Source organism: Toxorhynchites rutilus, chromosome 1 (genome assembly GCF_029784135.1).
Source record: "Toxorhynchites rutilus septentrionalis strain SRP chromosome 1, ASM2978413v1, whole genome shotgun sequence".
In the NCBI taxonomy this organism is placed as follows: Eukaryota; Metazoa; Arthropoda; class Insecta; order Diptera; family Culicidae; genus Toxorhynchites; species Toxorhynchites rutilus.
In genome coordinates this window covers 43,012,949-43,027,626 of record NC_073744.1, presented here as the reverse complement: position 1 = coordinate 43,027,626, position 14,678 = coordinate 43,012,949, and the positions used below count along the sequence as shown (strand labels likewise).

General features: G+C 36.6%; 2 protein-coding genes across 5 annotated transcripts in view; one reads left to right on the top strand and one right to left on the bottom strand.

Moving 5' to 3' along the window:
- The window catches only part of LOC129762780 (L-dopachrome tautomerase yellow-f), a 403,523-nt gene that overhangs the window by 287,942 nt on the left and 100,903 nt on the right, over positions 1-14,678 (bottom strand). The window lies entirely within an intron of this gene.
- The window catches only part of LOC129762773 (fibroblast growth factor receptor homolog 1-like), a 74,856-nt gene continuing 68,640 nt past the window's right edge, over positions 8,463-14,678 (top strand). The window contains exon 1 of one of the 3 annotated variants that reach the window (XM_055761303.1): positions 8,463-8,960. The gene's annotated coding sequence lies outside the window, so the exon portion shown is untranslated. Of the gene's footprint in view, positions 9,071-14,678 lie in introns of all 3 variants that reach the window. The other 2 variants (XM_055761302.1, XM_055761304.1) reach the window with 2 other exon arrangements.

The window sequence follows — 14,678 nt, the reverse complement described above, 5'->3', positions numbered from 1 at the left end:
AAAAAAAAGACGGGTGGGTTATGTCGGGGACATAACCGGAGTGACGTAGGACTATACAAAGGGGACAGCTTTTGTTAAATATATATTTCAAATACATTGTGTTATTTTCTTCTCCTACGTCAATACCTATCTATCTACCTGAAAAATGGATTAGTTTACTGTTTACTCTTTATGAACATGTTCATGGTTCTGAAAAGAACCTTTGGTGTTGTGTTTTTGTTATCACTCGATATCCCCATCTTGTTCGGTTCAACCTTCCTGTTTAGCTATTGCGTTTGCCACAAGCTTTCACAGTTGGAAAATTCCTTCCCATCCAGCTTGTGACATGTTGTTCAGTAAATTACATTTAATGCGACGTGCCGGAGAAACACTCAGTGTCGCATTGGAGGCGATTTTAACCTGTAATTGAACATTTCCGATGACAGTGGTACAGTGTTACTGTACTTTCAATCTGGAAACAATTTAAGAATTGATGAAAATTGAATAATCAGGAAAGTCCCCAACTATCAATAAGAACAACTGCCAAATTCACATACTGATCAGATACTGGCAAACAAATTATGAAAAAATCAATTTGTGTTTTATTATTATTTTGGATATTATTTTAGAATGCATTGAACTGTATTTCGTAAACTCTTTTTTGAAAGGTTTAATGGCCCTGATAAGCGTCGTGTTTTATGGAATGGTTCCAATTTAGAAAACTTAGTACTCGTGGTTTTGAAAAAAACCATTTCAAACGCCCTCGATGCCGCCTTGTTCTGGTTTTGCCACCAAAGCAGATTGTATAAAGAACAAACTTTTTTCTTCCGCTACCTGCTGTCGTTCTGCGATTTCGTTTGCCACTTGCCACTCGCCACTCGCTGCAACTACCTGTTGTTGTCTTGATCACCGAACCGAATGTGGTCTGTTCTGAATGTGGGTTTTCTTATCGTCGCGAGCAGCTTTGCCACTTCGGCGGCCGAAACTATATAACGCCGGTTAGGTGAACTGGTTCACTGGTACTAACGCGCTCGGCCTAGCTACCCATGCGGGGAACTCCAGACTAACACGGTTCGAGCGGGATTTTGCCTTTCCCTTCACTTTTCCTCCTTTGCCATATCCAACCATGGCTGCTTGTGTTGGTTTGTTGATGTGATGTGATGCGAAACGGTGTGGTGTACGGTTTGGATGAGAATGATCGTTACGGAAGGAAGGAAGGTCTTGTATTATAGAGACTTTAAACTTTTGCAGTTCATTCGTCTCTAGCCTTGAGAAAGGCCCTTTGAAAACTCTACTCTATTCTACTCCAGCGCTACCACCTCCACCCTCTTGCCTTGACAAAGGCACTCGATCCCTCGCCGTCCAGTCGGTGTCCACACAAAGAATGGCTGAAAAAGGATCGTTACGTCAGCGGAGCGGGGATTTTTAAGCTGACTGGCTGGCTCGAGAATTACGCATGTGTGAGACTGCGACCAATGTTTCGTTAATTTTTTTTCTTTTTCCTTTCCAATCGTGCTTCATTCTATTTCGCTGCTGCTCTGGTTGCCCGTTTTGATCGGTATTATGCATATTTGACCCAAATCGGACAATCCGAAGCAAATCAAAAATAGTTTTGAATTCCACCCAACAATAATGGATAACATTTTTCTAATATACCTAATATATCAGGTGCCAATGAATGTATGGGAAAAAAATCTATTATCTCGATTTTTCACTCGGAACATGCTACCAAATGTTGATTTGCACGATTAGCTCGTTCGGACTTTATTATTAGTATCGTAGACGTTAAAAGTCTAGTTTTTTGAATCTGAAAAATCACCGAAAATTAAGGTTTATAAAAATTTATGCAAAATGTCTTAAAATTGCATGACACGTCGATATTTACAGTTCTCTCAAAACTAAATTTTGTCGAAAATCGACTTTCAGATGGAGAAACGACCGAGTGCCAAAAAATACTTTGTTTTTAGTGTCGATTTTCGACAAAAAAAATCGAGATGATGCATTTAAGGCAAGCAATTTTAAGACATTTAGCATCAAAATATTATGTTTTTAAACCCCCGATTTTCTTTACGTTTTATTTTAGGGGTTTCCACTTTTTTCCAGAAAAAACTTTTTTCAAGAAATCATAACTTTCGAACCACTGACCCGATTCAGAGGATCGACATATTAAATTGATGCCGCTATATTTTATATTTTATATTTTATATTTTATATTTTATATTTTTTCGAGAGTGGATGTTTTTTTGCATAACATATCCAGAAATCAAAGATGTATCTTTCTTCGTTTTTGAGTTATGATTTTTCAAACTCAACTTCCTTCATTCCGTATTCCTATTGAACTAGACTAGGATCTATGCGACCAAAATTCTTTTTTTTCACAAATGTAAGATTTTATGAATTGTAAATGTAAGATTTATTGAATTATGAATTATCCAATGTCGATTATCTAAATCAGTACAGTAATTCCAAAGTTATGAATTTTTGAAGAAGTCATTTTTGGGAGAAAAGGTGAAACATGATTTTTCGGACCATGTTATTACTTTGAAAAATCATAAGTTAAAAACGGAAAAAAATAACATCTCTGTTATGTATCATGTTGCGGCCTAGGAGGAGTATACACAAAAGAAAACCACATCAATTCATTACACAATTCTTTTTATTATTCACAACAAAAAAATCAAACACACTACAATCACAACACACTTTACACACAATACGGAACCTGAAAACACAGAGTAATTAGTCTGTCTATTTAAAATTAATACTTATTGTTACTTACCTTTTCATCGTCATCCATGGATACGTAACACAATCACCTGGAAAAGACATTATGAAATTACGTAATACTTACCTGTTCAGAAACCAGTTGACAAAACCACAACAATCTAGTTTAATGTAAATAACAACAAAGCGAAATGTCAGAGGCAGGAACAATATCGCTATAGAAAATGGGGAATACAAACCCGATTGTTTTTATAGCGAATATTCTGGACGCAATCCGAGCAAATAGAGCTATAGAGATAGCTACCGTATAAATAGGGCAAAGCATGTTCATTAGGTCAGTCGTAATAAATCCTTCGATCAGTATAGAACAAGCGTCTTGATTAAATTCGATCACATCTTTTCACTACATCGGGTAGCCAGTCTACTCTCAATTCTACTACTCCTCGGAACTCTGCTCAGATACCTCTCTGGGCGGGACATTTTTGGCGCTGTAGACAGGATCTCTACTTTTCATCACTACGGAACTCTGCTCAGAAACTATCTGGGCGGAGACATTTTTTGGCGCAGGATTCTCTACTCTACTCATCTCAACACTCTGGAACTCCGCTTAGAACCTATCTAGGCGAAGACATATCATGTTATGTAAAAAATCTCCAGCTTTCAAGAAAAAATATAAAAAATATAGCGCCCTCTAGTCCAAAGCAATGATAACAACAACAACAAAAAAATACAATCTATATTTAAGAAAACAAAATCCAAATTTTTGGCAATCGTAGCATTTTTCCGCAAAAGACTAAGTAATTGGTTTTAATTTGATATGTCGATCATCAAAATCGGTCCAGTAGTTAAAAAAATTATAAATTTTGGAAAAAAGTATTTTTTGGGAAAAAGGCGAAAAAGTATTCTATCTTTTATGGAAAAATATGACATACGCAAAATATGACATAAGCAGTTGGATTCTATTCGCATAGATCTAATCTAGTTGCATAAGAATATTGAACGAAGACTGAAAACAAGTTAAATTTGAAAAATCATAACTCAAAAACGAAAAAAGATACATCTTTGATTTTTAGATATGCCAACAAAAAATATATATAAATATATAGCGTCCTTCATCTAGAAACTATGAGAAACTAACACAATCAATAATTACAAAAATGAGAATCCAAATTTTTAGCAAATGTAATATTGTTTCCAAAGAAGACTAGATCAATTTGATATACAGTGGTAGACATTCGTTTAGCCGCACCCTATTTTTCCTCAATATTTTTTAAAATAAGTCAATTCATTGATTGTACAGTTTTGTTCCTAAAATTTCAATAAAAGAAAATTTGTGCGGCAAATTTCGAGTCCGATCGGTAGCTAATATTTAGTATGTCCACCTCCATTTTGGATCAATTTGAAAACTCGATTTGGCATCGAGTCAGATAGCTCTTAAAGTGTTGCCATATTGATTATAGCCCAACACCCCTGAATTACTGCCTTGAGACTGGAACTGTTGTCAAATTGTCATCCGTTTCCATAGACCATCTCGGCCAAGATTCTCCATAGGTTCTCTATGGGATTGCAATCGACTGCAAGCAGGTCATTCATGAAGCGGAATGTCCTTCTCGGCAAACCATGCCTTCGATTACTTGGAAACGTAGATCTATGCATAATCCTGCTGAAAAAACGACATCGTCGGTAGCGTTATTCTCAATATGGCCAATTAAAACGTCCTCCAGTAATTGAAGATACTTTTCGGAGTTCATTCGGGTGAAAATGAAACAAAAGGGAAGCTTGCTGTGATAGGAAACTGCTCCCCACACTGTCAAACTTCCGCCCCCAAAGTTTCGCTTCGATCTCACGACATGCCGTTGACTTAAATTGTACCAATAGCAACTGTAACAGTCCGGACCATCCAAATTGAACTTTTTTCGCCGGAAAATGCAACATTTCTCCATTCTAGTTTTCATTCCATGTATTGCCGGGCGAAAATGATCCCATATTTCTGGCACTATTTAGCGAAATTCCGTACCACTTTCTCAGATCGACCAATTGTTGTTACGATCGAGCGATTAGAAAACTTTTGTTCACTGAATATCTTTATTATTTTCCGCCCCTCTTCCGTCAATAGAATACCTTTCGCCATTCCTTTAAATTCTACGTAAATCACTAATCTGACCAACTTCCTACGTTGCACATCTAATATTTATCTTGTAAATTGAACATTTCCAAGTATTTTTTTAAAAACACAGATACAGGCTTGGTGATTATGCGAAAACTCTATTTTTATGCCCTGCGGCTAAACGTATGTCTCGGGGAAAAACGACGTTTGAATGTTTATATCCATCGATGCCGCCTTGTGTGTGTGTGTGATTGTGACGCACGTCCTTTTAATAAAATTGACTTAAATATACTACCACTACTGCATATAAGTATCCCGATAAAAAGAACATTCCTAGTTGTTTTGTAAGTGTTTCAAGTTTTTTTTTTCAAGTGCGGCTAAATGAATGTCTATCACTGTATTGATCATCTGAATCGGTCCAGTCGTTTTAAAGTTATGATTTTTTTTTGGAAAAGAGGGTTTTTTGGAACTTTAAAGTTTTATTTTTCCTCCTTAAGTTAAGGTAATACTTAAGGAGGAAAAATAAAACTTTAAAGTTCATAACTTAAAAACAAAAAATTCATCTCATCTCTAATTTTTGGATATGTTATGTAAAAAAAAAAGACGGGTGGGTTATGTCGGGGACATAACCGGAGTGACGTAGGACTATACAAAGGGGACAGCTTTTGTTAAATATATATTTCAAATACATTGTGTTATTTTCTTCTCCTACGTCAATACCTATCTATCTACCTGAAAAATGGATTAGTTTACTGTTTACTCTTTATGAACATGTTCATGGTTCTGAAAAGAACCTTTGGTGTTGTGTTTTTGTTATCACTCGATATCCCCATCTTGTTCGGTTCAACCTTCCTGTTTAGCTATTGCGTTTGCCACAAGCTTTCACAGTTGGAAAATTCCTTCCCATCCAGCTTGTGACATGTTGTTCAGTAAATTACATTTAATGCGACGTGCCGGAGAAACACTCAGTGTCGCATTGGAGGCGATTTTAACCTGTAATTGAACATTTCCGATGACAGTGGTACAGTGTTACTGTACTTTCAATCTGGAAACAATTTAAGAATTGATGAAAATTGAATAATCAGGAAAGTCCCCAACTATCAATAAGAACAACTGCCAAATTCACATACTGATCAGATACTGGCAAACAAATTATGAAAAAATCAATTTGTGTTTTATTATTATTTTGGATATTATTTTAGAATGCATTGAACTGTATTTCGTAAACTCTTTTTTGAAAGGTTTAATGGCCCTGATAAGCGTCGTGTTTTATGGAATGGTTCCAATTTAGAAAACTTAGTACTCGTGGTTTTGAAAAAAACCATTTCAAACGCCCTCGATGCCGCCTTGTTCTGGTTTTGCCACCAAAGCAGATTGTATAAAGAACAAACTTTTTTCTTCCGCTACCTGCTGTCGTTCTGCGATTTCGTTTGCCACTTGCCACTCGCCACTCGCTGCAACTACCTGTTGTTGTCTTGATCACCGAACCGAATGTGGTCTGTTCTGAATGTGGGTTTTCTTATCGTCGCGAGCAGCTTTGCCACTTCGGCGGCCGAAACTATATAACGCCGGTTAGGTGAACTGGTTCACTGGTACTAACGCGCTCGGCCTAGCTACCCATGCGGGGAACTCCAGACTAACACGGTTCGAGCGGGATTTTGCCTTTCCCTTCACTTTTCCTCCTTTGCCATATCCAACCATGGCTGCTTGTGTTGGTTTGTTGATGTGATGTGATGCGAAACGGTGTGGTGTACGGTTTGGATGAGAATGATCGTTACGGAAGGAAGGAAGGTCTTGTATTATAGAGACTTTAAACTTTTGCAGTTCATTCGTCTCTAGCCTTGAGAAAGGCCCTTTGAAAACTCTACTCTATTCTACTCCAGCGCTACCACCTCCACCCTCTTGCCTTGACAAAGGCACTCGATCCCTCGCCGTCCAGTCGGTGTCCACACAAAGAATGGCTGAAAAAGGATCGTTACGTCAGCGGAGCGGGGATTTTTAAGCTGACTGGCTGGCTCGAGAATTACGCATGTGTGAGACTGCGACCAATGTTTCGTTAATTTTTTTTCTTTTTCCTTTCCAATCGTGCTTCATTCTATTTCGCTGCTGCTCTGGTTGCCCGTTTTGATCGGTACGATTTGAGGAGCACAAAATGGACCAATCAAAAATTGGCACATAACTCATTTGGACAATGCTTGATATTTCACAATTATTCAATTATTTATCTCAAGAAAAATGAAATGTTATTCGTTATGATAGATGCGTAGATATATTTCCTATCAATTGATGCAAAAACCTTTGCGATCTATTGAGAAATGCTCGAGTTATAAGCGTTCCAAATCTTGCATTTTATCCTACTTGTTCAGTGCCTAGATTTTCATTTCACCCCCAATATCTTCCGGTTAGACGTAGTCCTACGTCAAAAATCCTCAGCTTTCAAGAAAAAAATATAGAAATACATAGCACTCCAAAAATCCAGTACAATAATTCCAATAAAAAAAAATCAATAATCACGGAAACAATATCCAAATTTGTTGGCAAAGGTCATGTCTTTCAAAATAGACTAAGTAATTCGCTTTAATTTGATATATCGATCATCTGAATCGGTCCAGTAGTTCAAAAGTTATGAATTTAAAAAAAAAATCATTTTTAGGAAAAAGGCGAAGAAACCAATTTTTTGGACCCTAAAATGAAAATGGACATGAAAAAATAAAAAAGGTGGGCCTAATATTTTGCGGTAAAGAACAAATTTGCCAATTTTCATGAAAATCTGAGAACCACTATATCGGTTTAGAATGTATTTTTTTTTATTCCAAATATGACTCATTTAAAAAAGAATGAATATTTCAACGTTAACATGAAATAGGGAAATTTTTGGTAAAATGGAAAAAAAATTATAGTTCTAAATTAAGGTAGGGTGATAATGATATTTCAGCGATATTTATAATAAAAAATGAGTAGGGAGTCAAAGTACGAGTTATAGAGCGGTTAAAGAGCTTGAATTTGGTTGATAGAAGTTATCAAGTTTATCACACATTTTTGGGAGAAAATTACTCAAAACTCATAAGAAAATCACTAACTTTTCAGTTTTGTATTTCTAAAATGTTGCATAATTTCACTTATTCAAATGTTGTTTCATCAAATATGATCCTCAATCAGACACCCCGTACACACGAACCATGCGAAAATTCAAACATAATGACTGATACTGCTACTCCGGAGACGTCTCATGACACTTCACCCACAAATAGCAGAAAATAATCATTCTACAGTGAAGGCCGTATAGTGACGCACACCCTGTATTCATTCAAATCTGCTCTAATCCCAGAGAAATAGAGAGAGAGTGTGTATTCTGAAAGAGCGAAATTTACGCGCACATCAAATCCGAGAATGCTCCCTCTGGCCACCCACTCAACAGGATTATGCTCTGTTTACGTTTGAAGATACGCGAGAGCGGAAGAAGTGGAATGCAATGCAATCGGAGAAAACATATGTTCAGAAAACAAACGCAATGCGTTGCTGCGTTCGGTATCCTCCTGCTTCGAGAGGGAGAGAAAAACGAGAAGAATCGTCGTAGGAATCAACGATCAGCCGGCGGCCGTTCGGGTTATGCTCGGCTTCTTCGTGAGCGCTCTTTCCTCAGAATGAAAGCGACGCTTCCTACGAGATTGATGTGAATCTTCGTCGTGCGCGCGGCTTAGCCGGCTTCTTGTCTCTTCTTTGCGCGCGCGTTTCATAAGAAAGGAAGGATTTTAATTTTCCTGACGTTGTGTGCGGACTCAGTGCGCTATCGACATCCGACGCGAGTGGACGCGGAACTTTATATTCTCCGGATCGGGAAAAGTGTTTTTTTTGTGTTCTCGAGAACACAAAAAGTGTTTTTTTTTTGAGTGTCGGTTTGAGAAAAAAAAGTTCTTGAATGAATTTTGTATGGGAACAAATTCAATTAAAAGAGTGAGGAAAAATAGTGAAGTGAGACGCGAATTGAAAATACAACATGCAAAAAATGATCGGAAACAAAGTGGAACAAAAGATTTAAAATTAGTGATCGTGATTGACAGCAAATCAAGTGACATTGGATCTTAAAAGTGCGCAAGGACAAAAGAAAACCACCAGAGGAAAACTAGATCGAATCCGAGGCGATTGTCCTGTAAGTGAATGACGCTAGGATAAAAGCTATCAAAAACAGATTGGATTAAACGAAACGGAGCGCTGAATTACCTTTTCCCAGACTGGATTACTTTCATAAGATTTCGACAGGTAAGAGTTGCGCATTCGCGCTTGCGCCATTGTTCTGTACACAAATCATCAATTATGGGAATGTGATTCCGCAAAAAAAAAAAAACGAAAGTAGTGCGCTGTCGATACGAGTTCTGTTAAATGTAATAGTGGAAATCGAACCAAACGCTTGACTTTGATAAGTGAGTAAACATTTTCGCTTTCGTTACAACCAGCTGAGGATCTCTTCGAGTCGGTTCTGATGGGGAAAATCAAAACATCCCATTCAAATATTCTACTGTGATGCTAATTAGTTGCGTTTAGCTAATCTTTTTTTTTTTTTGCTATCGGTTGGTGTGAAATTTGTTGACAGACAGAGGGTTTTCAACGGAGGTTTTGGCCCCCGCCGTTGCAGATGTTTGAGTCTAGCCGTGGGGAATTTTCGCGCATTGTATCGACTGTTCGGAATATGCGAACTCGATAAAAATAGCTTTTTATTGGCAGCTTGGGCCGAAAAACCGTTTTTCCAATAAGCGCGCCGAGCGAAAAGAAGCGACTCGGGAAAGGCGCTTGCGAGCTTGTTGCCAAGAGTGGTTCCCTCTCGGACGAACTTACAATCATACATGATTCAATAAATCAAGATTTTTTTTTCTAGTTTCTGAACACAATTCCACTTAATATTGTATTGGAGTGGTGTGTATGTCATAATATACTGAGCGGAGATGTCGACCTGCATAATAAAAATTAAACACTATTTGGTTGTAAGCCATGATGAATTACATGTACGATGTTCCATGCTGGGCTAACATAGAGCTAAAATTGCAAACGGTAATTCTGAGCAGCACTCTAAGTTTATGTGATTAATCTTGTTGGATGCAAAAATTTGTTTATAATTTAATCTACGACATTAATGGCGGTTCTGACCTTGTGGTGAATATCAGAAACACGTCGTAAATTGGGTTAAATTGAGCAATCTAATGGCCATAATCATCGCAGGAGGAAATCCATTGCTGGTAAGACACCATCTATCATTCCAAATTTTCTTTCTCCCATTGGCAACAGATAAATTCCGGCACCGTTATCGTTTTGCCTACTATAAATTACGCTATCTTCGTGAAACGATTGAATCCGCAGCGGGATTCGATCAGAGCGGTAACCAATGCCACATGCCACATTCTTGGCAATTTCCGATGAAAAAATCCAAACTCGGAAGGTTGAGGAATCAATATTTATAGATTTCCTAGGCTTGAGCAAATGATTCCAATTTTTAATCAACGCTACACAGTCGAATTTGAACTGTCCATGTTTTCGTAGCAATAAAATAATGTCAAACATGCTGGTGACAACTTGTGCCCGTGTAAACTCGTACAGTGGCACAGTAGACACTTTCGCTTCCACACCCTCAGAAAACGGACAGTTCCAAATTGCCTCAGGTGTTCCAGACTGTGTTCATCTGTGTACGCACTTTTTCCGTAATCCAGCAGTTTTCGTCGTCCAAATGTTTTCCACGTTTCCCAATTATCCTCTTCAAAAAAAAATGTCAATGAGTCGCACCCCGCCCTAGCGTTTAAAGAGTTTAAGAATTGTATTACGTTCATAGCCTTGAATCAATGCACTTTCACACACCACTGCATGCGACCGCAATCAGCTGCTGCGGTTCACTCTGGCTGCAATTCTCTTTCTATTTTTGCACCACAGAAAGAAAAAAAAATCATCTCATCTATTACCCGATGTTCCGAGACTGCACTCATCTGTTCGTCATACATCATCGATTCACCTCTCCGACCAGGTTCCATCCGCACTTCGACTGGCGGCCGCGTCGTTCTTGTTTCACGCAAACCATTCGATCTGTCTCATAATTCACCGTCCCGTAAATTGCCGCACCATGAACTGTCAAAATATTTGATCCCCACGCTAACCGAAGTTCATCGATATTAATGGAGAGAACCTGGGCGTGTTTGGTGTGTACGGTAGATTCCCAACCAGGCGACCCCATCCGAAAATATGTCGGACTAAACTTTGTAGTTATTTGTGTACATAAAATAAAGCCGATAATTATAATTAGTTCAAGCGTGAAATCGCGGTCGCGACTTGTTGATAAAACAATTAACCGCGCGAGAGGGCCAACCGCCGCTGTCAAATTTCGGTGACATCAGTCAAACGGCTAATGAAGAGTGGCCTGAGTCGTAGCGGCGAGTGAACACAGCTCAGCAAACAAAAAATCGGACATTTTTATGGCCGTGTTGGACACACGCTAGAATGCGAAATTTAATTTGTGCGAAGTAGCCGATGCTGGGCACGCGAGATGTTGTAAACAAAGCCGGCAAACAGTGCGTCTTTGAGAAAATGGACGGAAAACAAAACAACAACAACATGTCTCTTCGATTAGTCGTTCGATTCGTTGCGACGTTTTGACGTGCTATTCGTTTTAAGTTGGACAATTTTGAACATAACAAGATTAAAATATTTTCTTAAAACTTGAAGATTTCGGGCATATTGGAACATGAATCCGAAACATTTGCGTCAAGGCTTAGAAAGAATTGAAGGTACATTGCGTTGATGCATTATTGTACGCAGTCTTACTTTACTCAAACTCATTAGGAAATAGAACATGTAATGAAAAGTTTGAGAGACATCAAACGCATATTACGCAAAGATTACTTATAATATAGGTATTCAGCCGTTCCATGCCAAACCGATATAGTGGTTCTCAGATTTTCCTGAAAAGTGGTAGTTTTCTTCTTTATCGCAAAACATTTGACCCGTTTTTTTTTTATTTTTCCAGTTAGGTGATCTCCATTCTAGTGTTGTCTGAAAAATTAACTTTTTCCTCTTTTTTTTTTTTTTTTTCCAAAAATGACTTTTTTTATATAGTGATTCTAAGATTTTCGTGATAATTGGTAGTTTTGTTCTTCATCGCAAAACATTTGACCCGTATTTTTTTATTTTTTCATTAGGGTGGCAATTTCCATTTTAGGGTTGTCCGAAAAATCAACTTTTTCCTCTTTTTTCCAAAAATCTAAAAATTCATAACTTTTGAACTACTAGGCCGATTCAGATGATCGACATATCAAATTAAAATCAATCACCTGATATTGTATAAAAAAAATACTTTACCTGCGGAAATTCGAATTCTGTTCTCGTTATTATTGATTGTATTCGTTTTTTATTGTTTTCATAGTCTCGGAACCAAAAACGCTATATTTTTTTATATTTTTTCTGGATTTTTCACAAACCACATGTCGAAACCAGAGAGGCGTTTTTTTTAGTTTTTGAGTTATGATTTTTCAAAGTTAACCGATGGTCCAAGAAATCTTTTTTTTTTCAAAAACGAATTTGTTCAAAAATTTCAGCTTTCAAGAAAAAATATAAAAAAATACAGCATCCTTGGTCCCGAAACAAAGTAAACTATAATAAACTAATACAATAAATATTTACGAAATCAAAACTTTTTTTGCAAGTCTAATACTTTTCAAAAAAGATTACTAATTGACTTTAATTTTATGTGTCGATCATATAAATCGGTCCAGCAGATCAAAAGTTGTGAATTTTTGTGTTGGAAAAAAGAGGAAAAAAACTGATTTTTCGAACCATCGGTTAACTTTGAAAAATCATAACTCAAAAACAAAAAAAAACAATAAAAAACGAATACAATCAATAATAACGAGAGCAGAATTCGAATTATCGGCAGTTATAGTATCTTTTCAAAAAAGACCAAATGATTGGCTTTAATTTGATATGTCGATCATCTGAATCGGTCTAGTAGCTCAAATGTTATGAATTAAAAAAAAAAAATTTGGAAAAAGAGAAAAAGTTGATTATTCGGACAACCCTAGAATGGAAATGGCCACCCTAATAAAAAAATTAAAAAAATCGGGTCGAATGTTTTGCAATTAAGAACAAAGCTACCAATTCTCACTAAAATCTGAGAACCACTATATCTGTTTGGCATGGAATGGCTGTATTAATACACACTATTGAGACGTTCAGTCTAAAATTTTCTTACCACGTTTTCCACTCAACCGCATCAAGAGCATTTGCACAAAATCAATGTCGGTTCCCGCTCCCACAGATATGTATTGTATAAAAACAAAATATTAAAAAAAATCGACTAGAAAGTGAAACATTGTGAAATATCCGAAAACAAATAATTTTTTAAATATTTACGTTTTTCTAACGAAAATCTCAACGTCAGTCCCTACGAACCGACACGGGAGCTCAACGTCTTAAAAGTCAAGTTTATCCAGCTTTTTTTCACTTGAAACACATAGGGTAGATATACTAAAGCAAGTGAACAGTTTGACGAATACAATAAATACGTTTAGCGAGCGAAAGCAATGGTAAATACTGTATTATGCAAGTGTTCTTGTAGCTTCAGTTCCTGTTAATATTGTATGCAACACAATGTGCAATTTTTTTTATATTAAGTTAATTAAAACATATTCAGTATGATAAAAATAAGGGTGTTGTTATTTAGCGAGACCGTCGCTATTTCACAACTACTTTGGATCTTGTGACATAGACAGTTGCATTGACACTTAGTTGGCTAGAGCTTTCATGCGAAAACCATATTTTATGTAGCAGTGTGCAGTAAGTACTTGTGGAATCACGTCGGGAAAATCGAATTGAAGTTGGTTACGACCAACCACCGGCAATATTAAACTTAAAACTTAAAGAAAAGTGGTTTTTAAGGTGTTGTTATTATTTTAAAACCAAAAATTCATGTAAAATTGTTTGTTTCTATAAACAAAATTAAAGCTCTCAAACCGCTCAACAATTTGTTCTTGGACATCCAACTTATATCTTTCTTAATTTCGCGGCAATATATAATATATAAACAATTCCTGGTGAAAATTCAATCAAAATCTTAAGAAATCAGGATTTTTCATCCACTGTACTTGTAATAACCAATTGAATTCCACCTTAACGTCAAAATATTACATTTTTTCTTGAAATAAGTCATATTTGAAATATAAAATGTTTTTTTTCAAACTGTATATAATCGAGTCAGTATATAATCGAACCCGAACTGTACTTCTGTACTTTGGTGACAGCATTATCTATTTCGTTTTTGTTTTATTTCATTTATTTGATTTGTGCATTGCTATACTTGTAGTGTAGGAGTTTTCTCTTGTAAATTTCTATTATCGGTCCTCCATGAACCGGCACTTCTCATGACGCCCGTTTTAATTTTTAATTTCCTAATAGTTCCAAACAATCGCAGTCCTACGTCAAGCTCCCGTTCATCCCTCTAGACACAGATTCTTGCTATATTTTTTTGATTCCAAATTTAGAAAAAACATCGCTCAATATTTTAAATTAATTATATTCGATCACGAATGTACTTTTATATAAGCGACTAGCTGACCCGGCAAACTTCGTCCCGCTCAAAATTTGTTTTTTGTTATCAATACCTTCAAACATTCACGTTTTCTCACTATGAGCAAGTTCATGGGTCCAATCGCAGAACTGTTCATTGATTGATCTTCTATTCGACCCCGTTGAATTTACCTTTTACTATAAAATTCCTAGTATTTCTAACAAAACTCATCATTATAATATCAGATTATTTTCAGACACAATTTTCGTTCAAGATTTTTCAACCACTTGCAAATGACATGTTTCTCCGTTACATGGAATAAATGTTTTA